The sequence below is a fragment of the Neophocaena asiaeorientalis genome, unplaced genomic scaffold (genome assembly GCF_003031525.2).
Source record: "Neophocaena asiaeorientalis asiaeorientalis breed wild unplaced genomic scaffold, Neophocaena_asiaeorientalis_V1.1 scaffold174, whole genome shotgun sequence".
Classification (NCBI taxonomy): Eukaryota; Metazoa; Chordata; class Mammalia; order Artiodactyla; family Phocoenidae; genus Neophocaena; species Neophocaena asiaeorientalis.
Genome location: NW_020174922.1, coordinates 2,126,113 through 2,150,341, shown reverse-complemented (window position 1 = coordinate 2,150,341; position 24,229 = coordinate 2,126,113). Strand labels below are relative to the sequence as shown.

The following is a 24,229-nucleotide window of genomic DNA, read 5'->3' as shown; positions in this document are numbered from 1 at the left end:
TATAAATGTGGGAGCTACTGAGATGCAGTGGAGAGTCTCTGCTGGTTGTGGGGGAGAAGGGAACATCCTATGGAGAGGTGGTGTTTTTTTGTTTCTTTTCCATTATAGTTTATTACAAGATATTGAATCTAGTTCCTTGGGCGGTATAGTAGGTCCGTGTTGTTTATCTATTTTGTATATAGTAATTTGTATCTGCTAATCCCAAACTCCTAATTTATCACTCCCTCATCCCTTTCCCCTTTGGTAACCATAAATTTGTTTGCTATGTCTGTGAGTCTGTTTTGTAAATAAGTTCATTTGTATCATTTTTTAAGATTCTATATATAAGTGATATCATATGATATTTGTCTTTCTCTGTCTGACTTACTTCACTTAGTATGATAATCTCTAGGTCCATCCATGTTGCTGCAAATGGCATTATGCCATTCTTTTATGGTTGAGTAGTCTTCCATTGTATATATCCATACCACATCTTCCTTATCCATTCATCTGTCGATGGACATTTAGGTTGCTTCTTTGTCTTGGCTATTGTAAATAATGCTGTTATGAACATTGGGGTGTGTGTATCTTTTCGAATTAGAGTTTTCTCCAAATATATGCCCTGGAGTGGGAATGCTGGATCATATGGTAACTCTCGTTTTTTAAGGAACCTCCATTCTGTTTTCCGTAGTGGCTGCACCAACTTACATTCCCACCAACAGTGCAAGAGGGTTCCCTTTTCTCCACACCCAGAGAGGTGGCATTTTTAATTGATCTCAAGACATGGGTTTTGTCAAGTGTGTGGGCAGCATTTAGACCAGGTGAACAGCATGAGGAAAAGTCAAAGGGCAGGAAAATGCAGGAACAGTTATGCAGTGTGGCTGGAATACAGAACTTATACATGGGGCAGCAGGGGCCATATGGGAAAAAATACAGTGTGGTTACCTCATGGGGAGCTTTGAACTTTGGCCTGAGCTATATGTACTTACTGTACTAACTCCTCAAAGGTATCTGGAGGCAGCTCCCAGGATATTACTTATTCTCAGAAGAGAATTTCAGACAACTTGACTTAAAACATTTTATTCGTGTGTTATTTCTTCACTGTCAGAAGGATCAGAATTTCCCTTCCTGTTTTCCTTCTGGGATTTTTTTGGGCGTATTGTCCTAGTCAGAGAAAAGCACACATGACACACATACAGGCTGTTCTCTCTTTGTACATTTCCAGCCTTCCTTGAAACAGTCATCTTGAGAACTGTCAAATTATCCAGCTATAATCTAATTGGTGGTGGTGACTGCTTAGTCCCTTTGCACCAAAGAACTTGTATCTAGCAAGCTTCTCTCTTTCAAACATTTGTTAGTTCATTAAAGATGTTATGTTAGAGGTATACTATGATGATGCATCTGAGAAGCAAATGAAAGACCAGGACAAAAGACAAGTTGAATAGTCAAAGATGAGCTACAACCATCAGGGAAAGATAACTATAGCACCTGATTTTGATTGAATAAGTGGTGATCACATTGATTTTGAAGTTGTTGCCAATCTCCTTAAACATTTTTCATGGATGGAATAAATGAAAGTTATGAAGCATTGATGTAAAAATAATTTTGGGGGGGGGGTCTCTTTTCCTTCCTTCTGTCCTAAGGATCTTCCTTCCCATCTCCCTCTCACGCTCCCTCTCCAGTCTTTTCTTACTGAGCAACTTCCTTGACAGATTGACGTTTGATTGTAAAGGTATACCTGGATGTAATACAGGTGGTTGTCATGGGTGCAGTCTTTTGCTGCAAGGAGTTGGATAGGCCGTCCACTGCCGCCCGCCTCCACAACAAAGCTGTGGCAGAAAGGAACACGGCAGGGTCCATTAGGAAACCTTAAGACACCTTGTCTTCATGATCATCTTCTCAGTCACTTTGTTCAGAGGCTTCCCCAAGGTAATTTTTAGTAAGCATGTACCCATTAGTGAATAATAGAGAATTCATTCACTCATTCATTCATCAAACATGGACTGTCTTTAATGCTAATAGTACAGTTAATGGAATTATTATCTTTCTTTATTTTTCTTTTGCATGTTAAAACTGAAGCAGTTTCTGTTTTGTTTTAAAAATTGTAGATGTTTAAAAATGGTCATAATTCTTACATTAGTGCATATTTTTTCTCAGCAGTTTTACTGCTTTATGTACCAACAGGAAAGGGAAAGGATGGAAAAAGCTAAATATCAAAAAAACCCCTACAAAAACCTAAATATCATGATAAAATAGAAAATCTTGGTGTAATATTTTTAACTTTTAAAATATTTTCAAGACTTAACCTCTTTAAAAATGAGTTTTTAAAATGAATTCATCATAAATAGTTCTCACAGTGCTCTAAGAAAGAAATAATAAAGAGGGAAACTGGAAATAGTTTAAGGTACTTAAAGCATTGGGAAATAAATTCCAGACTTTGAAAGGGAAGTCCACAGGCTATACCAGCCCTTTTACTCTTCCTGACACTTATACTTTCTCCTAGAGGAAGGAAAGGTTAAAAAGTGGGTCTCATTTTTATTTCTCTGCCTTGTGTTTTGGGGAGTGAAATGGTTTCTCTTTTTGAGAGATAAGGGTAACCACAGTTTTAAAAACTGGCTACCCCTTGGATGCATGCGGTCTTGCAAATCCTGTAGCAACTGAAACATCTCCAGATAGATGTAAAAATTAATTAATGCCTTACTACCATGTAGGGAATGTGGGCACATGTGGATAAAGCTGACTAAATCCCACAGAGTTTGTGCAGCTCGCCTATTAAACCTCAAATAAATGTAAGAGGAGTGAAAGCCAAGGCCTGTTTTCTGTTGTTTTCCTACCCAGCTGGTTATTTATAAAAGTTGGACCTGTTTGTTTTTCGGCTCTAAGTGTCCCCTGTCCAGGGAGCCTGAGTCATTCCTGGTCGTGGAGTGGACTCCGGGGCACAGGACGCTGTGCAGGATCTGGGTCGCTGGGACTGACAACCGGATCAGCTGCCCTTGCACGGGAGGCTCCGGAGGCCCCTGGGCCCTGGTGACAAGGCCCAGCACCTCCGTGTCTCCGTGACCTCTACCAGTGAAGTGCCGGCCTCGCTCACTGATACCATTCGCAGGAACCTGAATGACTGGTTAGTCTGGTCAGAAGAAAATAGCACTGACATCATGTGATTCTGGCAAAGTAAACCACATTGGAACTTGGCCTTTGAATACCCAAGGGTCTGGCAGCAATCTCAGGGGTTGGCTGGGAGCCCCATTGAGTTCACTAGTAATCAGTTGACTGCTGAGCTGGACAAGCTGCCCTAGTTTTCCTGACAAGCTCTGTCTAAAAGAATGATGGGCAGTCTGCCATTAGGAGTTTTGAGCAGAGTTGCTAAAGATTAACTCTTTAGCTGCTGTCCATATATCATGGCAAGCAATTAGGTACAACTTTGGAGGGAAGGTTCCAATTCCTCATTCAGTTCTTGCACACAGAATTCCTGTCTTGCACAACAAACACCTATAGGCAAGGAGGAGCTCTGTAAAGCCCTTTAGGTGTATGTTTCAAAGGAATGCCAAGTGGATGAGTTTTCCTTGAAGTTTCTAGTTTGTTCTTTTTAAACAAAATTCCATCATTTTTAATTATGCAGAAAGTCAGATTTGCATCTCAGCCATCCCTTGGGAATAGATATTACCTAAGAGAAGCCTTTGAAAAACTATGAACATTTAATGTTTATTTAGTATGATCGATGTATCCATGCATGTTCTTTCCAATAAAACTTGATAATTCAGAGTATTCTAGAAGAAAGGAAGTATTTGCAGTCAGTGTGTCCTAGTCCAAAGAGACCCCTTTTTGGGGATAAACCTGACTTCTCAAGGTGCTTATCTGCTTATCTTTCTCTGGGAAAGGTGATGCGTTAGTATCTTTTATTCCTTTTCTCACAAAGGTAAATTAAAATACAATTGATAGAGTTAAACAGGTTGATCAAATAATTCTATATGTTGTTCTCCCAGTGATGAATTTGGTATGTTTAATCTTGCTTTATACTGGTATTTTCCCTAAGGCACACTGTCTTCTGCAGATACTGTGACGGTCTCTCTTAGCCACCAAAGTTCTGTGACGGGACTTCAATACTCCCTTATATAGTCAGATGGCAGCAGTGGTGGCCCCATCGTGGGAGTGCAGTTCCAGTGATATATTGTGTGTCTTGGTCCACATTTGGGAGTTTTAATGGCAAAAGCTGAGGTTCTGGACTTCTTTCTTCCTCTTGGGTCCAGGCTTTCATTCTGACTCCACTCTGATCTTTTCTTCCGAAAAGCCACACTTGAGGAATGGTACAATGCCTCTCTCACGTTGAGGAGGTTTGTGACATTAGCCACCTGGGGACATTATTGTCCATCAGAGAATTTATATAAAGGGAACAGAAAGCTAATATATGCTCAGATATTGTTTAATGAACTCTTCCTGGCCCCCACACCTCTTGTCTCCCTTCCCCCAGCACAATAACGCTCCATAGGCCATAGCCTCAAAAGAACCCTCCTCCACGGCAGAGCTAAACATTGAGAGTGATAACCTCTCAGGTGCATAGTTAACGGAACATTTTAGTGAGTTTTTGATTTGGCTTGTCACCCTAAGACTTATCAAGAGAAGATGAAAGCGATTCAGGGGTTTTGAATAAGGGTTTACAGATAGGTGACACCTTTGAGTGCGTTTGTTCCTACCGGGTGTGGTTTGGGGGGGTGAGCCAGTGGAAATACCCACAAGACTTTGACATTCCTGATGCTATTCCTTCATGGTCCAGGGATGCGTCTGTCCAGCCCTTTGCGTGGGGACAGAATCACCACTGTTGCCAGGCCCTCATTTACCCCAAGAATGGACTTGGGGGTGGTGAAGGAGTGGTCCAGAGATGTAGGTTACCCTTCCTCCTTCCTTTCTTCTCCCACCTGCCTCTCTTTTCCCTCTCCTTTGTTTTTTAAATATTACTTACCTTAGCATCTGCTTTCACCAGGCAATACACAGTGAAGAGCAAAGCAGTGCTTGCCCAGCACTCAGGGAGTTGCTAGTCTAGTGGGAGACAAAGATGTCTCTAATCAGATGCTCACAAAACGAAACACAGAATGAAGAATTACGGTCAGTAGTTTGATGGAGAGGCAAATGATGACAGAATGACATAAAGCAAGAGGATCTTATTGTATACCAGTGAAATTTCTGGGTAATACCATTTCTTGGTAATACTTAAGAAAATCAAGAAGTTAGATCTGAGGTTGAATCTCAGCTCCACAACTTACTATTTCAACTTGATCAGTAGACTTAAGCTCTTTGAGTCTTAAATTTCCTTATCAGTAAAGTGAGGATAATAATATCTACTCCCCAGAGTAGATATTATACGTGATTGGAAATACTAACTTTGAAACATTTGGTTGACACAGTGAGAATTTAACAAAATTATCTGTTATTATTAATGCTATAGTTCAGTGAACTAAATTAAAGATATCCTATGGGTTTTTTCCCCTGTCATTAAAATGCCACTGACAGCCTAGTTTAGTGCATACCCATGGTTTCCAGAACCTGTCTACTGAAACGTTATGAGAAGTTAACCAATGTCTCAGGCTGTCTTGACACTAACATGGACATTCCCGTAGTTTCATCCACTAATTTAACTTAACATTTTTAGGTATGTAATAACCCATTGACATTCCCTGAAAAATGCTGCCTGTAGCTTTGTCTCTCTTTCCTAACTTTTCTCTCTGTTTACTTCCAGGGGTCCTTTTGGTCACTGAAAAGTGTCAGATTCTTGCTGGCGTTCAGGTTGTATATTAACTGTAAGTGTCAGGAACTGAAGTCGTACAGGCTGAAGCGAGAAAGGGAATTTACTGCCTGATGTTAACTGAAAAGTTCAGTGCATCCTCAGGTGTAGCTTGATTCAAGTCCTCTGAAGATGTAACAAGGAAGGTTCTCTGACTCCCTTCCGACGCTCTTGTCTTGGTTACCTTGCTTCTTGGGCAGGCTCCCCCTTCATGGTGGAGAGCTGCACGTTTACCTTCCATCAGCCGAGCGCCTCCAGTGGGAAGGAAAGTGATCCCTTCTCAACAGTTCCAGCAAAAGTTCCTGGGCTGGCTCTCATCCAGCCCCCTGAGCCAGTCACTGAATTGGTACAGCATTGTCATTGGCAAGGCCCACTCGCCTGCCTGCTCTGGGAGCTAGGGGGATGAAGACAGGACACCTAAGGGACATGATCACAGACCGGGGGTGGGTGAGTGGCCCCCGGAGGAAAATTATTCATATTACTACCAGGAAGTCGTAAATGGTGTACAGTCAACACCCAAACCAAACAAACAAATAGGCAGAAATCCCACTATAGATAAGAAGAGGTAAATCACCTATTCTTGCTTTCAGTTTAGGTGGGAGTGAAATTGTTGATGAGGTGACATCGAGGCTTGGTACCAGCTAAGTATTGTCTTGACTCTATGTCAGGCAGTGGGCTATATCTTTCTGTATCTTACTTCTGATATTCACGATAACCCTACGAGGTAAGTATTAAAATCCCCCTTTAATAAACTAGGAAACTGACATCTAGTGAGATTGTATAACTGGTTTGAAGCTAAACAGCTAGTCAGTGGTGGAGGCAGGCTTCAGCCCCCAGCTTTCCTACTCCAAAGCCCATGCTTTGGAGACATCAGATCCCCGATTGTCGTGTTGCCCTGCAACAGTGCCCAGGCCGTGTCAGGTAGCCCTCCAGGCCTGAGGCAGTGCAGAGCCGTGCCACTTATGCCTAGATTACTGGCACATTTTTCTGTGGACGTAGAGTAGGCTTCTCTTCCAGGGCAAGGTTTTGAAAGCCAGGACTTTAGAATTCTGTTCCAGTATGGGCACCGGCTCTCACTGGATTATTGGATGACTCATGGAAGGCCTCACACCCTTAGTCTCCTCTGTCTGTAAATTGGTGACAAAACTGTTACTGTTGGAAGATTAATTGGTCTGCTTGAAAAGTTATATATACTGAGCATCACACCAGACATTTGAAAAATCAGTCCCACCATTTAATCCTGGATTGTTCAAGTTCTTTTGACTAGGGTATGTGTCTTAGGTCCTGCTGCCATAACAAAATACCAGAGCTTGAGTGGCTTAAACAACAGATACTTATTTTCTCACAGTCCTGGAGACTGGAAGTCAGAGATCAGGGTGCCTGTATGGTCGGGTTCTGGTGAGAGCTCCCTGCCTGGCTTGCAGGTGGCCGCCTGCTTGCTGTGTCCTCGTGTGTCAGAGGGTGAGAGATAGCTCTCTAGGGTCTCCTCTTAAAAGAACACTAATACTGTCATATCAGGGCCCCACCCATATGATGCCATTTAACCTTAATTACCTCCATAAAGGCCCTGTCTTGATATATAGCCACATCAGAGTTTAGGGCTTTAACATATGAATTTGGGGGAGACCCAGTTCAGTCCACGGCAGTAGGATATTAGTGCTTTTATATGAACCACACGTCTGCATTGCTATGTCCCTCTAACCCTTTACATCTGCTAACGGCACTGAATAAGAGGGCTTGGTATGGGATATTTCCTTGTTTTTTTTGGCCACACCGTGCAGCATGCAGGGCCCCCCTACAGTGGAAGCATGGAGTCTTAACCACTGGACTGCCAGGGAAGTCCCTAGGGTATTTCCTGGTACTTATTTATTAATTTTGGGCAAAGTGATTTTCAGTTACTCATTGAAGTTCCCAGTTAGAGCAACAGATTTTAGAAAATGATGTGACAAACATGTGGGTATTCACTCTACAAATCCAGATGTGAGGTGTATAGAAATAGAGGTATTAACAAAGCGTCTGAAAACTCAGAGGAAGAAATAATCCAGGGTCAGCTGGGCAGGGAAGGCTTCAGAAAAGTGAATCTTGGTATCACAGGATAAATGGGATTTCACAAGATATAGGGCAGACAGGCCTATCTGATGGCTGGGACACAGTCCTATATGATAGAACTTGCTGTACCCAAGGAAGGGGGTATGGAGACCAGTGGAAGCTGTTTCCCAGCTAATTGAATCAGAATTTGGAGTCCCTCAGTCACCTGCCCATCTGGATTTTATTCTAGAGTGGAAAGCCCTGGAAGGCCTTATGGAAAAGGGGAAGTATCATAGTTAGACCTGGGCTTTGGCCAGGCACAGTTTTAAAATATACAGTTTGATTTGGAGGCTAGAGAGACTAAAGTTGGAGGTCTAGCACATGCTGTTCCTGCCACGTAGAATGCCTTTCCCTCTCTTTGTGTACCCACCAAACTCCCATTCACCCTCAAAACATTGTTCTGGAGCTGTGTCCACGCTAAAGGTGTTCCTGACCTGTCCAAATAGAATAGTCTCTCCCTCTTGTGCCCTCCTTCTATAGTTTACGTGGGTCTATTATTGCTTGTATAACATCATAGTATAATTATGTGTTTACAGATCTCTCCCACTACTTGACACAAAGAACCTTGACAAAAGGGCTTGTACGGTTTTTTTTTCCTGTTTTGTTTTGTTCTGTTCTATTTTGCATTCAGAGTGGACAGTGCTTGGCACATCGTTGGTGATCTATTTCATATTTGTTGAACATAACAACCAAGCTGCACTAGGGCTACTGTGAAAATCAGGAGAGAAGCAAGGACATGGAAGAGGCTGCATTGGTAGGACTAGAAAGGGGGGACACGCTATGGGTATAGGAAGAGGAATTGGGGATGACTCTGAGGTTTCTAACTTGGTCATCTTGGTAAATGTCAGTTCCCTCAACAGAGACAAGGAGCATGAAAGATGCAAAATTTGGAGATGAGAGAATGAGTTTGGTTTTCTGGTTACTTAGGAAACATTCCAAGTGGTGATGTCTGGTAGACAAATGAAAATACAGCTTTGTTGTTATCTCAGACCTTTGAAGCCAAGGGTTTGATTGCCACTGCAGAGGGTGAGAAAGTGGGCCAAGGATGTAGCTTTGGGGAATGCTGACTTTTAAGGAAATGGTAGAAGCACTGGGATTAACAAAGGAGAATGGAAGTAGAAGTCCCAGAAGTAGGAGGAGAATCAGGACAGCTCAATGTCATAGAATCAGAGATGAGAGAAGGGGCACATGTTAGACCTGTCTCGCCAGTGAGTTTTATCATGAATTCTTTAATAGTAAGAAGAACAATAGTAGCAAGAATAATAATAACAGTACTTACTGTTTTCTCAGTGCTTGCTATGTTCCAGGTATTTTGCTAAATGCTTTTCCTGCATCTCATTTAATTCAAACCTTAAGCCTGTTATCCTTAAGCAGACTTGCAAATTCAAACTGAGAGGTTGGATAATTTATCCAAGGCCGAACAGCTGAGCATTGGACCTGGGCATGCTTTGCGAACTTACAAATACTGCAGAGCATACTAAGCAGTTATTTGATTTTACTTTTTGGAGGGAGGAATTCTGCGGGATAGTATAGAGATTAAGGTTTTTTGCAAAACTTAACTGTATATGGAATCTAAGAAAAAAAAGGTCATGAAGAACCTAGGGGCAAGACGGGAATAAAGACACAGCTTACTAGAGAATGGACTTGAGGATATGGGGAGGGGGAAGGGGAAGCTGTGACAAAGTGTGAGAGTGGTATGGACATATATACACTACCAAAAGTAAAATAGATAGCTAGTGGGAAGCAGCCGCATGGCACAGGGAGATCAGCTAGGTGTTTTGTGACCACCTAGGGAGGGAGACGCAAGAGGGAAGAGATATGGGAACATATGTATATGTATAACTGATTCACTTTGTTGTAAAGCAGAAACTAACACACCATTGTAAAGGAATTATACTCCAATAAAGATGTTAAAAAAAAAACAAAAACAAACAAAGAAACAAACTTAACTGTAGTCATCCCCGTTAACTCAAAAGACATGTAATTCTTTCTCTCTTACTTGGGTGAGAGGATAAGTGGATGATTTACATTTTTTTGAACTTCTATCATTTAAATCAGCTGATTGAAAATATATCCATCCAACTGCACTAGTATATGGTATATATATATATATATATATATATGTATACACACACACACATACACATATATGTCCACACACACGTACATATTTTGAAGTATAGTTGATTTACAATGTTGTGTTAGTTTCAGGTGTACAATGAAGTGATGCAGTTATACATATGTGGTATATATTTTAACTTTGTTTTCTGTTGTAAGGTCATTTAAAAATAACCCTTTTCTACCATTTCCCCTACAACCTGACTTTTTATATAGTAAAGGGCATTGTTTAATTGGAAAGAGAAACCTGGATATTTTTAACAGTTATGTGGTTTAGTGATTTCATGTAGCGTTGTATGCTTAAGACACGTACACAATAGTAATTCCTGAAAATATTGGCTCATAATTGCTGCACTCTTATTGATGTATTTTCATATATAATTCAGGAAAGAAAAATTATTGCATGTGATAGATTAGTATTACCACATAAAAGTACTGATTCGTGTATCCTATTTTAGTGCATTGCTAGTTCTCAAGAGATATCTATACAGTACTTTCTAAGAAACCAGACAGTTTAATTTTGCTATTGGTGTCAGGTTAAAGCATTGGTGTATGTTTGCAGCTGTAGCTGTGGCTTCATCTGGTCCTTGTGCAGGACACCTTTGAGCAGCAAGGATTCTGTTCTGGGCTCACCCAGACAATTACTCTCACCCGAGCCTTAGCACTTGTGGTTTCCTGGCCTTTGAGTGGGTGAGTATCTCCAGCTTTCAGGCCATCTGAGGTGAGGTTGAGATTTCTCAGAAAGAACTGTTAAAAGGAGTATGGTAAGGGAAATGAAGGACAATACGATACCATATAAAGAAATGGATGAATACAAGTTTGTTCATTTGTTTGACTTTTGAACCTTAATTAGGTGAATCTAACCATAGATTGATTTTCTGGCTGCACTTGAAGACTCATTTATGTCCAGTTTATCTTCCCTCAAAAAAAAAAAAAAAGCAACAAAAGGAAAGCCTACCCTTAATCTAGATCCTGGAAGGGGTCAGGAATTGGGGTAGAGAAGGAAGGTCAAGACAGCTGTGATTGCTGTTTTTTATCCACCTGGTGGCTTCTCTTTCTGAGTTACATTTGTTTTGGAGTTACATGCCAGATTCTGCACGTTCAAGCACCTTATAATGCAGAATATGATCTTTTTTAAAAAGGTAAGGTAAATCGTTTCTACTGCTCTTTCCAATCGTTGGCTATCCTCACTCTGTTAGAAGTCAGAAAACCGCTTGGAATTTTCATCACGTGATTGGTTTTCATAGTTTCTGTGTCTATAGAGAGAGAAAGAATGAGATTTAAGTTTTTAAACTGTAGACTTGATGACTAAAATATTCGCAAACTTGGTTAAATCCGCGATCTCTTTATGTAAGTACTGGATTTCTTTCAAGGTGCTGTCTTCTTACCAACATACTGTGCAAATAACTGCAGTTTAATATAGAGATAACTTGATGTGGTTAGATTTGGTAGACCCTCTTATCTTTCCAACATGCATCGTTTATTTAAAATGCATAGGCATATGTTCAGAACAAAGTTATTTTCAGTGCATATATATTCATTAGCCTGTGTGTGAGAGAACATTTCAAATAACAACCATCTTGATATTTGGTTCTCTTTCAAAACTTTCTTCCCTCTCCACCTTGGTTTAATTGAACCCTAGGCCTGAACTCGTGAACGCATTCCCATGGAGCCAGGGTACATTCGAACGTCTCGGACTGATACAAAATTGCTTTGTTGATCATATACCCATGCATGATAAGATATGCATAAGAAGAAATCTGGTACAGAAGTATAAATAATACTTATCTTTAAGCCAGCATCTGTCATCTGCTTCAGCAGACAGTACTTGCTTTCTTCCTAGCACAAAAAGGGCTGAAAGATTTATGGAGCAGCTTTGTTTGTGCTCCATGATGCTTAATCAATTTTTATTAAATTCTAAATTAAAACTTGGCTTTCACTACATCTCTGACGTATAGCACAAGGGGAGAGATCATGGTGCCCTGAAAAGGTTAGGCGTGGGTGATCTGAATCCTCGATCTATTTCTTCCTGCAGGACTTTTCTTAATAACTTTTCTAAGTCTGACCAAATCCTTGTAGGCTTGAGTAGGAAAAGATAAATACAACACAAACTTTAGACTCTTAAGACTTCTAGAGAGAGGGGGGATTTGGAGTTTGTTTTTAATACTCTCATGCATGTTCTAATATCTGAGAAAAGAACACATAAATTATTTCAGTGTGCAGGTAATGTGCTTACTTTGCATTTAGAATGGTTTGATAAGTGGAGACTCACTAGTTACGCTTACAGAGAATTCTTAAAGTTTTTGGTAATCGAGGCTTAACATGTTAAGCATCTGATGGAGACCTGGGCTTTGCAGCCTTTTTCGGCCTAGTTTACCTTGTAAGTTCTACATTTGCAATTTTCTGGTCTTTTCATACAGATGCTTTTTGTTGAATATCAGCATATGGTAGGAGGCCCACTCAGAGAAGCCAGTTTATAAATGACCATCTTATTATCTCTGTAACCTTATGTATATAGGAAACCTTGATTCGTGAGTCAAATTGAATTTTTCTTTTTCAGGTGAAAGTCAAAAAAATTACACCTGTGATTGGTTTTCTTAGATTCTGTATCTGTAAGGAGAGGAAGAATGAGATTTAATTAAAAATACAGTTTTCTGTTAAATACTGAAATTTCTGGTTGTGAATTTGCTTTTTCTTACATCTGGTATATACCAGACTAACCTGTACATATTATTCCTTTGGAAACATATTTGTGAGCCCTGATCCAAAAGTAGTTTATGTATCTACATTTCAAAGTATAAAGTTTCTTGAAGAGAAGGGGGTAGGGGTGGACAACCATGAAATTTGTTAATTATTGTGTATTTTCTAGGAAATATGGCAAGCTGTAAACTTAAGATCAGAATATCTGTGTTTTTGAATTATTTAATATGCTAGGAGAACAGTGAATTAAAGAAAAATTTGGAAGCCAGTCCTACCATGCCCAAAGAATATTAATAGTGCATGCAGCTCTTCCTCTCCCATCACTTATCTTTTCATTGCCACATTTGTACTTTTGTCTTATACATTGCCATGTTTTTTGTTATAAATGCCAAGTGTAGATGTAGATGCCCACATTGACATATTCTGTTTATCTACTTACTACCTAAGTCTTGACATTTCCCTAGCCTTGGTATTGCCTGGTACGCCATGCATATATAGCTAGGGTTGCAGTCTTTGATGATCTGGAATTATTCAAAAGCTCTGCCTGGAATGGTTAAATGGAAGGTTACTTCTGAATATATTTGCTCCTCACTTGCCTAAAATATATTTGGTGCCTGAGTGTATTCTTACCATATGCCTTCTTTCTCAGCTGCTGTGATTCAGAAAGACCCTTTGGAATTACTGTGAGAGTAGGGAAGAAACCCTGGATTACCAAAAATTAAGACAGCCCAGCTCAACTCGATATGCAAATTAGCTTTGAGGATGCAGTGTAGTTGGTCCTGGCTTCCTAACCTTAGAACTGCATCTTACACAGTCACTTGCCAGTGCTACCACATTGTGATACTTAGAGCCTGTATAGCTAGAGAGGTTGTCTGCTTTCTGTGTTTCTGTGGAGTAATTTTGAGTAGATGAACTGAGGCGTGGGAGAGATTGCCAAATGAGGTAGTGATGATGGCTAAAGAGACTTGGACTTAGGGAGTGCTTTCTGGCAGAAGTTCAGCTCAGACAGTATCGTGTTTTTGACCATGGTACTTTAGACACTCTGCCAAGTGTTTGTAACGAGATAGGGCTGTTACTATACTTTGCTTTTAACTTTACTTTTGCATACAGTACGCCATTCTTGTTTTATAAACTGTGTCGCATACTTTTTGTACCTCTATAAACAAGTGAAGCTGTTGAGTTTTTGGATAAAGTTTGAAGCAGTCTTGTGTTGCTTCCTCTTTGCTTTATGCTCCAAGTTGAGAGCTGAATAGTGAGATCTTTTTTCACACCACTTATAATGCGATGCACATTTTGAAGGCAATTTAAATTCTTTTGGCTCCCCAGCCATATGCTTCAAAATGGAAGCATTATACATGTATGGATAGGGGAATAGGTAGGAAATTGGAGTGTAAAGATATATGGCTGGGTATGTAGTAGGGTAATACTATCCAGAGAGAGAGAGAGGAAGAGAGAGAGAGAGAGAGAGAGAAGGGAGGGGGGCATGTTTCACTCTCTAGGAATTTTTCCAAACTTTAGGCCCAATTTTGCTGAAGCAAATAATATTACACAAGAAGTTTAAAATGTTTCCACAGGCTATACAAGAACCTTTATCCATGTAATTTATATGTCTAATGAGATTTTGGAACTTTACCGGTGTATTATTTGAGAAATTGGCAATGTAGTCAAGAGGAATGAACTTTAAGGTATAATTTTTAATGGAAGGATTCCTTTTTTTCTTTTTGGGGGGGATTTTATTTTTCTCCATTCTCACCTTTGCCCCTCAGTTTTTCTCAGTTTATTTCCACATTGGAAAAGTGAACTGTAGTATTCTCCTTAACACAGAAACCCTTTCACTCTGTCTCTCTGGAGACTCTTTTTATTGTTTTCATAATCCATTCTGCCTGAGTAGAAAACACCAGATTTCTCCAATGTTATGAAAATAATTTTTACTTTGCTTAGATGGAAATATCCTGTTTCTGAACTTTCTCGGTATAATCATGTAAGTTTCTTGTGGTTACGTCACATTGATCACAAGGATATTGTTATAAATTAATTCGGCTGCTCTGTGGATTGATATGCTTATAATATATTCATGTTAGACCAGGGGTCCCTTTCTCATTCTCATTTAAACCTTGCTTCCTCATCTTATTTCCTTTCCTTTTCCATCATAGATCATAAGTGACTTCTAATATTAGATCAGATACAGTACATAGTTCCTTCTATAACTTTCGTCAGAAATGGGAGTGCTGTGTCAATCCAGGTGTTACTATAATATACCTTTTCCTGAAGAAAATAGCCTGTAGGTTAAGTATACCTCTGAAGCTTTTTTTATTTAGAATAATATTCCTAAAATACACACACACACACACACACACACACACACACACACACTGTTTTCTCCTTTGCTTACTTTACACTTACAATCTATATATTGTTTTCTTTGCGACTGTTCTATAAAAAATAGTTTTCAAAGTTAAATTACTGTTCTAACATTTTGAAAGTAAAATACCACAAATCTTTTGGGTTAAATCATGGGGAATCATTTTGTTCTTTACAACAGATTTCTTAATTTTCATTTCTTAGATCCCTATGTCATGGGATACATTATTGGCCACTTTTATAGAATACAAATTTCTTTTAAACTTCATGGTCTAACATAACAGCCTTTAAATAATTACCATGTGGTGTACTTTCACCATCAGTTGACTTTATGTTGTTTAGGAAACACATGGGAGAGCTGGGAATTAGGAAACAAAAGAGAGAGAGAAAGAAAAAAACAAGAAGGACCTGAATTTCGGTCATTCATTCATTTATTTTTGAGAAGGGGTGGAAAAGCCCACAGATTCGTATCTCAGTAGGGTGAAGTTGTGTTACTGTTTATCTGCACCTTTTTCCCCCTGTGGCAAGAGACGTGAAGAATAGACACTCACTCCCAAAGACACCAAGTTCCAAAGCACTGACTCATGAGCCCACAATGAAATCCTAGGATGCAGCCATTTCCTACCTTTGTTTGGAAATGAACTGATTGGACCAGGCGGATGTAAGCCCTCAGCTGCAGAGCTTTACAGAAGGAAATGCTTTGGGTCTCTCTTAGGTACTGGATGCTGTTGAGCCACTTCTTTGTATTTGATGGGATCAGCCAGCGTGAAAATGTTTCCTAGCATGTAAAAAATTCAGACCGGGGCCATTCTGTGTGTTTGTGCTTATATAGTCTCCACCTGATGGCAGAGAGAAGCATCCCCCTCCTTTTCATGCAGTGCATTTTAATTACGAGTTTATGTATCAAACTCATCACCCTGGTTCTTTCTCTCTAGCTTAGTCTCACTTGTTTGCAGTCTCCCCATCTCTTGGTGACTTCCTGGGGCTGTAAGCCCTGGCCCCTGCCTCCCTCTCCTGCCCAGGTCACACTCCCCCTGCTCTCTTAGCATCCGCAGCGCTGGCCTTCTCGCCACTCCTCCAGCACTTTGCTCTCCCTGTTCTTGCTGCTGGGTAAGCCTTTCTCCCCAGATCATTGCAGGGCTTGTCCCCTCACCTCATTCAGAGGTATGCTCAGAGAGGCCTTCTCCCACCACTCCATCCATTGCTCCCTCCTCCGAGCCTCTTTTCCCTTACTCTGCTTGACTGTTCACCCTATAGCTCCCTGGCATAGTTTATATTCACCTGTTTCCTGGTTTACTCCTTCTCACCCCCACCAGCTGTTAGCCTCATGTGGGTTGGAACTTCGATCATTTAGCACTCTTTTGCCTGGGCCTAGAACATAATAGAACATAGGTATAGTACCTAGCACAATGCAGAACCTGGCAGATTCACAATAATGCCTGTTGAATAAACAACGTAGACCTGCTAGAGGTGGCGCTTACCTCTTCTACTGGGCCGTTTGACAAGTTATATAGCTTCTGGGTGCCTTGGCTTTCCCATTGGGTGAGTGGGGACAACATTTTGCGTACCTCAGAGGCATCATGGGAAGTTGAAGAATGGTAAGTGAGCTTTAATCATGAGGAATAAAAGATCAAACCTGAATTTTCTTTTATGAAACGGAGCTCTGAAATAATGAAAAGGGTCTGTGCCCGATGGGCAGGGATATATCTTAGATACTCAGGATTTTCCGTGTATGTGCTGTTCCTGGACACTTTTTCGGTGATATTGCTTGTAATGAGCCTCTGAGGATAGACGAGGAGAGAGCTAAGGATAAGCTTAAGGATAAACTTAAATTTGAAGGATAATTTGGCGGCTGTAGTAAAGCAAACGAATGAGATAAATGAAAGAAGTTGGCTCTAAAGAGAGCATTTGAAATTCTAGCTTATTGTCATATTTACCACCTTCAATTCTCAGACCTGATAGTTTTCAGTCAGTAGCCTTTCTGGGATTTTCTGAAGTGTGATTTTACCTTGAATGTATCAGAGCTGGAAATAATTGTTTATGTTTATGCAGTTCATAATTTTGCAGTTTAGTTTGTGTGGGTTAGTGGCCCTACTGTTCAACTGGATGGCAAATCTGTGCTAGGAGGATACCATATGTACAAGTATTTTCTTAAATAATGTTGGCGTTTGCCACTGGTGTTAGGGGAAGAAGGGAAAAAAATGAGAGTAATTCTGGAAGCCCTCCAGTAAGGGGTTAGGAAAGAACTTAGGGACAAATGCTCCTACTTGGAACACAACACCAAATAGTGGTTTTTTTGTGTTTTTTTTTTTTTTAAAGAGAAGCCAAAATTAAACACAGTAGAGTTTACTGTTTGCTAATCAGCATGTGTTTACTTTCTCTTCCAAAACTGAAGTTGCCAACCAATACATTTCCTACCCAGTGCTTGAATCTGTCCAAATAAACATGGGAAGTAGTAAAACAATGACACCACATGAAAAATATATCCTCATTCATTAAATAGAATCCAAAAAATTCTCTGGAATTTAATTCTAGCGATGAAGTGAGAATTGTTTGGTCTACTAAGAGAGGATAGTGACTTCCTGCCTCGGTTAATCCAGCCGAGAAGAATGTGTTTTTAAGTTTCCATACAACTCTACATACATTGGCCTAAACCTGGAGAAACATAAATGGACTATTTCATGTAAACCCCTCACCCACATTCCCAGAGGATGAGGGCATTTTGGGTATAACATAGTTTTATGATAATTACGAGCATAAGCAGCTTGTAGAATTCAAATAATCAATTTTAATTTCTGTCTCCCCATCACTAACGATTACTGACAAGGAAGTTCTCAAGATGAAATTATGGAGTCTTCCTCTGGAGACTGCAAACATAAGGAAAAAGAGAAGTTGTAAAGAGATGGTTTTATTTTGTGGTCAGTCAGTTTTGGAAAATAAATTCAAAAGCAGTAGCTACAATCAACAGTACAGAGAACCTTACATTCATAAGGATACCAGTTTACTTTAGCTGTTAGTGAGCAGTTCCATGTAGAAGTGTTATCTGTTATGTATATGTATATCTTTGTGAAGAAGCTTTGTTATAGGGATGCAAGATGGAGGTAGAGTGATTACTACGGTATTACTTTTATGGTTTAAATTTGCGTTTAAAAAATACCCAGGGTAGTCTTCATACTAGAGGCCAGACACCCACGGAGCTGACTCCTGTCTTCTATCAAAACCTGCTTTGGGGAAATTAGTCATTTACTCTTTAATTTGAGTTTAAATAAATGCATTGAGCTTTCAGTAGTAATTACATTGAAAACTCTATGAGTATTGTAGAGTTAAGTAGTTCAAGTTCAAGCCTTGGGGAGAAGTGGTGCAGTCTAGTAGGGACAGGCATTCTTTTTGACAGAACCCTTCCTGCAGAGGTGACTGATTCTTTCTCCTTGGGCAAATAAAGCCAGCCCCTTGATCTTTACTATCAGGCAGGTCCCAGTGATGCTTCCGGTGAGCAGCAAAACAAAAGGTAGTCGGTTCTTTGAAGGTGATTTAGCACCTAATTGTTATTCAACATTATATTTTAAGTCATTCTAGCTATTGCAGTACAACAGTGCTTTTTTTTTAAATAAGAAATTAATTATCTGAACAGATTTACTTCTTGGATTTAGTTTGGTAAATGGCATATAACCAAATAATAGTTTTGAGTAAAACTGACATCACGGCACATGAAAACCCAGAGGGGTCTTTTAGGATGAGATAGCATATGTCAAAGTCATCAACTAACAGCTGTATAAATATTGGTTGTTGCCCTTGTTATCTAATCTAATCATTTACAGATAAGGAACCTGAGGCCTTTGGCACTAAAAGAATCACCTAGGCTAGGTAAGGAGCAGTCCAGAAGAACTGAGTTCCTAAATACAGAACGCATTCTACTCCATCAGGCTGCCTCCCAAGTTTTAAATGGTATCTCATGAACACCAGATCTTTTTTTTTCTTTTTAACTTTTCCGAGCTTGAATGTAAAGAAATAAAATGTAGAGACTTAGTGATTATTTCCTAAAAAACTAGTGTCAACAGCTGCTTTCAACGTTCAGCACATACCTTAGTATATATCAGTCAAGCTGTGTAAGAAAGTTATTTGTTCTGTGTAACTTTCCATCTGACAATCACATATATCGATATGCACATAGATTTACATACCTATATACTTCCTGGTGTTAGAGAATGAATATATTGTACATGGGAGCATTCTGTGTATCCTTTAAATTGAAGAAGAAAGTGGAAAGATTTTAGAATAGTCATAGAGTTCATTCAGCCAGCCACTCAGTAGTAGTATGGATAGTGGAAATGCAAAGATGAAGAAGACTGACACAGTTCTTGGCTTTATGGAAATTAGTACCTCAAGTAACTGTAGGGTATGGGTATAGGGAGACAGTCAATCAAGTTTGATGAAAGTATGGGGAAAGTTATGGTGTTGAAATATAGAATCTTACGGGGACAAAAAAGAGACAGACGCATACACCAGATCAGTGAAGGCGGCCAGAATAAAAGTTAACCAGGGGTGCTTGCTTCGGCAGCACATATACTAAAAAAATAGGAACGATACAGAGAGGATTAGCATTGCCCCTGTGCCAGGATGACATGCAAATTCGTAAAGCATTCCACATTTTTATGTGACCCAGCAATCCCACTACTGCGCGTATACCCTGAGAAAACCATAATTCAAAAAGAGTCATGTATCACAGTGTTCATTGCAGCACTATTTGCAATAGCCAGGACATGGAAGCAACCTAAGTGTCCATCGACAGACGAATGGATAAAGAAGATGTGGCACATATATTCAAGGGAATATTACTCAGCCATAAAAAGAGACGAAATTGAGTTATTTGTAGTGAGGTGGATGGACCTAGAGACTGTCGTACAGAGTGAAGTAAGTCAGAAAGAGAAAATCAAATACTGTATGCTAACACATATATATGGAATTAAAAAAAAATGGTTCTGAAGAACCTAGGGGCAGGACAGGAATAAAGACACAGACGTAGACAATGAACTTGAGGACACGGGGAGGGGGAAGGGTAAGCTGGGAGGAAGTGAGAGAGTGGCATGGACATATATACACTACCAAACGTAAAATAGATAGCTAGTGGGAAGCAGCCGCATAGCACAGGGAGATCAGCTCGGTGCTTTGTGACCACCTAGAGGGGTGGGATAGGGAGGGCGGGAGGGAGATGCGAGAGGGAAGGGATATGGGGATATATGTATATGTATAGCTGATTCATTCTGTTATAAAGCAGAAACTAACACACCATTGTAAAGGAATTATACTCCAATAAAGATGTTAAAAAAAGAAAAAAAACAAAAGTTAACCGGGGGAAGGGCAGTGGTATTCCAGGAAGAGGAAACAGCATGTATGAAGACTCAGAGAGAGCTCAGGATTGGAAAGAAGGTCAGTAAAGGTAAAGCTTCAATAGGCAAATCTGCAAAAACATTGTTTTAGGAATTCGTCAAAAGAATCAGTCTGCCAGTCTTCCTTATAAGTTTCCATTGGAGGCTCTTACACTATACGTGAAGTTGTTTTTTCTGACATAGTATTTGTTCTTTATATTGATTTTCAAGCATCTAACATTCTCCGTAATGTCCTATTTGAGTAAAATTATCATTATCATCTATAGACATATATTTCTTAAGCTCCTACCAGTTGTGAAGGCCTGTATACTAAGACTGCCGCATCTGAACCCCGATTATAGTAAAGGATTTAAAGTTGAAAGTATTAGGTTGTTCTTGGTCTGTTCAGAGAGACCAAGTGTATATCCTTGAAGCTACTTTTTCCCCTACAATTCTTTGTTTCAGTGATTCCACCTCATTATTCCTATTCTAATTCCCTTGGTTCAGTTTCTTAAAAATGTATTTTGAAATATTTAAGACATACAAAAATAGAAATGTTTCAACAAACTCTTGCATGCATCACCCAGTTTAAGAAATAACATTTTGTTTAAATTTATTTGAATAAGATTTAAAATAATTAAATAAAAAATTTAAATGAATGTATGAATAAAGAAACAAAAATTTAAAAAAAGATTAATAATATCCCTGCATGCCTCTTCTCCCCAGTCTCATTCCTTCTTATCCTGCTACATCAAGCGGTAGCTCCTCTCTTACATGTTGCAGTTAATGGGTTCTTGTTCCCAGTACTTTTATTGCATGTACTTTTCTGGCACGTGCATTTTGTAATGTTTCTGATGCTGAGAACTCTAATCTCTCTGCCATCCAATCTAGAGAGTAATCCTCTGACATTTTACTGCAGGATAATTTCTCCTAGGTTTGACAGTGAGTCAAAAGACTCCAGGCTCCAGTGCTGTGTTTCCAAGGGTTACAGAAGTTCTCTAAGCATCGTTCCTTGACGTATAACATAATAAAAAAGCATTGCCCTTGACTTTTGTTTTGGTAATTATAATCAATAGATGCTTTAGATATGTAAGAAGATGTATACATTTCAGAACAATTTTCCTTTTGAGTATTGGAATGAGTGCTAATGATGACGAAAGTGTCCTCTGCTCATTATTTCGGATCAAAATTGATGGACTCTAATTAAACTGAAATATTTCAGCTCACAGTACTAGTTAATTCTGCCTTGTATATAGGCTCACTTTGCAATATATGCAGTTTGCAAACAGATATTAAAGAATAACAGCAAAAGAGCTGAATGCTGAACCTCAAACCTCTTCATGGTAAATTGTTAAATGTTTTTCATGAAAATTTTGGGGATCACTTTCTGAGAAATCCCTCCACATCTAGAAATTTCAGTTTCCAGTTACCCATGAAGGAATGGAAATGATTTACTTATTATTTGCATTTGGAAAGAGTATTTTAAAGCTATATTTGTGTAGATATCACAATTTCAACATGATTTACTATCTTTAGGGTTAAACCACATGTGTATAAAGGATCTTTTGAAGAGCAGTAGTAATACAGTTAGTTTAGGAAATGCCACAACTTCAGCTTCCTGTTCTTTGCCTTGGCTTTCTTAAAAAGTGAAGACTTTCTGCTCTGTCCTGTCAAGGGCAAATGCAGAAGGAAGGAACCAGAGGCAGGCCTGCCCCCTTGACCTGTCCTGCTGGGCGTGTCAGTTTGCTAGATGAGACCTGGCAGCCCTGGGCTCTGTGTCCGGGGACCCTGCAAGTAGGTGGGGGCATTCCTGACTTCTGTGATCATAGCTCCCTGTAGGTGCAGAAGACAGCACAGCGGCCAATGAATCCATCTAAATATTTAAGTAAAGTAGGACGAATAGTTCAACTCATCTTAGGAACTTGTCAAAATTTAGGATTCTATGAATCATTTACGAGACATAGGAGTATAAGGAGTCTGTTAAATTTCTAATTTGAAAATTTCTAAGGTGATGTCCATCTTAGAAAAGAATATAATACTAAGACTTGATCCCTAGCCCTCTAAGACATTCATTGGACCTCTGGGCTTCCTTCCTTTCACCTGCTAACCTTTGTCTTCCAGTCTTCCTTTTCTCAATTCCCATTATATGGAGTAAATGTGGTGGCTTTTATTTCTTCCTTGCCTTTCCCTGAGCGGGTGAGTGGTGCCAACAGCTGAGTGTCTTCTTCAGAGAGTGTCTAGGACCACTGTGCATTTTGTGTGTTTGGTGGTGGGCAGGCCAGGCACGCACAGAGTTAAGCCCACGGCCGCCCTGTGTTAACTGAGCATTTCTCAGTGTAGCCAGGTCGTAATCCCTAAGCAGATGCTTTAGGGGTCTTGTTATTGTCCAGAAGTGGCTCTTGTATGAGAAAAATGCAGCCATGCAGAAATGGCACACACACTGTTGACTCGCCCACCATGGCTTAAGGTTTTTCCTTTATAACATCCATGAACCCGTTTCATCTCTACCTAGCCAGAGAGAGTGTTGGCGCCTTCCCTATCGCTACACCTTTAACTCGTTAAAAATAAAAAATTAAACAACAACGACAATAAACTAGAATCACATCATAACGTTCCCTACTGATAAGAGGTTCTGGTTTTCCTTGCGTTCTTTTCGGTTTGTCGTTGTTGGCCCAGACCTTGCCCCTTTCTCAGGTCTTTCAGCCGCATCGTGGCCTTTCAAAACTTTTAAGTCCTGTAATACTATATTTTGTGAAGAAGGGAAAAAAATGAGATTTTTTTCTCCTTGCTTTTGTTAACCCATTCTTGTTTTAGGCTCCAACAAAAAGGGTTTTTGTTAACTGGAGCTTAAAATCGGCCAGCTTGCAAAGTATTCTCCCTTTTTATGCAGGGAGGATTAGCTTGGCATGTTATGCAGTTCCCTTGTATGAGCCATTCACGTGTCCTGTCAGAAGGTGTATAATTACTCACTTCACCATCAGCAATCATTCTTAAGTTAAAACCTGTTTTAAACCTCTCATTAATATAAATCATACCGGGAAGGTAGAAAATACACCTTCAAAAAGAACGAAGTGTTAGGGAGCTAATCTGTTCTTTTCATAATAGACCCAGAGTAAATAATTTTTACTTAGCGCTTTTCTCTCTTTGCAATCAAAATAGTTTGTGATAAAAGATCGGGTACCAGGGGTTGCATAAATGTGCAGTGTTTTATTCAGACAGGATTGGGCTTCCTGCTTGGTGCCAGCTTCGTTTTCTCTCTGTCACCCTTGAACAGTGAAGTGTGTAATCCTCCATTCTTTTAAAGTCAGCCCCCTGACAGAATTTCCTCTCTCTCCCTCTCTCTCTCTTTCTCTGCCCTTCTCTCTCTGTCTCCCCCCTCCCTCTCTCTCTTGCCCTCTCCCTCTCGCCTTCTCCCTCTCCCTCTCTCTCTCTCTCTCACAGACAGACAGACACACACACACACACGCACACACACACACACACAGACACAGAGAGATTCAGGAGTACAATGTTTTCATTTTTCAGGCTTTTCTTTCAATGAACTATCCCAGTACAATGTTTTCATTTTTCAGGTTTTTCTTTCAATGAACTATCCCAGCATGCTTGGCTAGCTAGCAAGCAGTCTGAACGTATAAACAATGCCTCAAAGTATGATTTTTCTTCATGGAAGAGCCTTAGGCCAAGGACTCAAATATCCATGGTCTATTTATTCATTAGTGTTCTAGTACAGGTATGGTAGCTGTAAAGGCATAGCTCGAGTTACTCATCTTCCTAACATACAGAGGCTGCTTCTGCTCTTCCTCCATGCCTCCCACACCAGAATCTCCCTGCCACTGCATCA

The 24,229-nt window shown here is 39.9% G+C and overlaps 1 protein-coding gene and 1 non-coding gene across 5 annotated transcripts in view; both read left to right on the top strand.

Annotated features, from left to right (window-relative positions):
- The window catches only part of NFIB (nuclear factor I B), a 230,145-nt gene that overhangs the window by 57,805 nt on the left and 148,111 nt on the right, over nucleotides 1-24,229 (top strand). The gene's annotated exons all lie outside the window — the stretch shown is intronic.
- LOC112410100 (U6 spliceosomal RNA) lies at nucleotides 19,565-19,674 on the top strand. Its single transcript, XR_003005332.1, has one exon. It is a non-coding gene; the product is annotated as a U6 spliceosomal RNA (small nuclear RNA).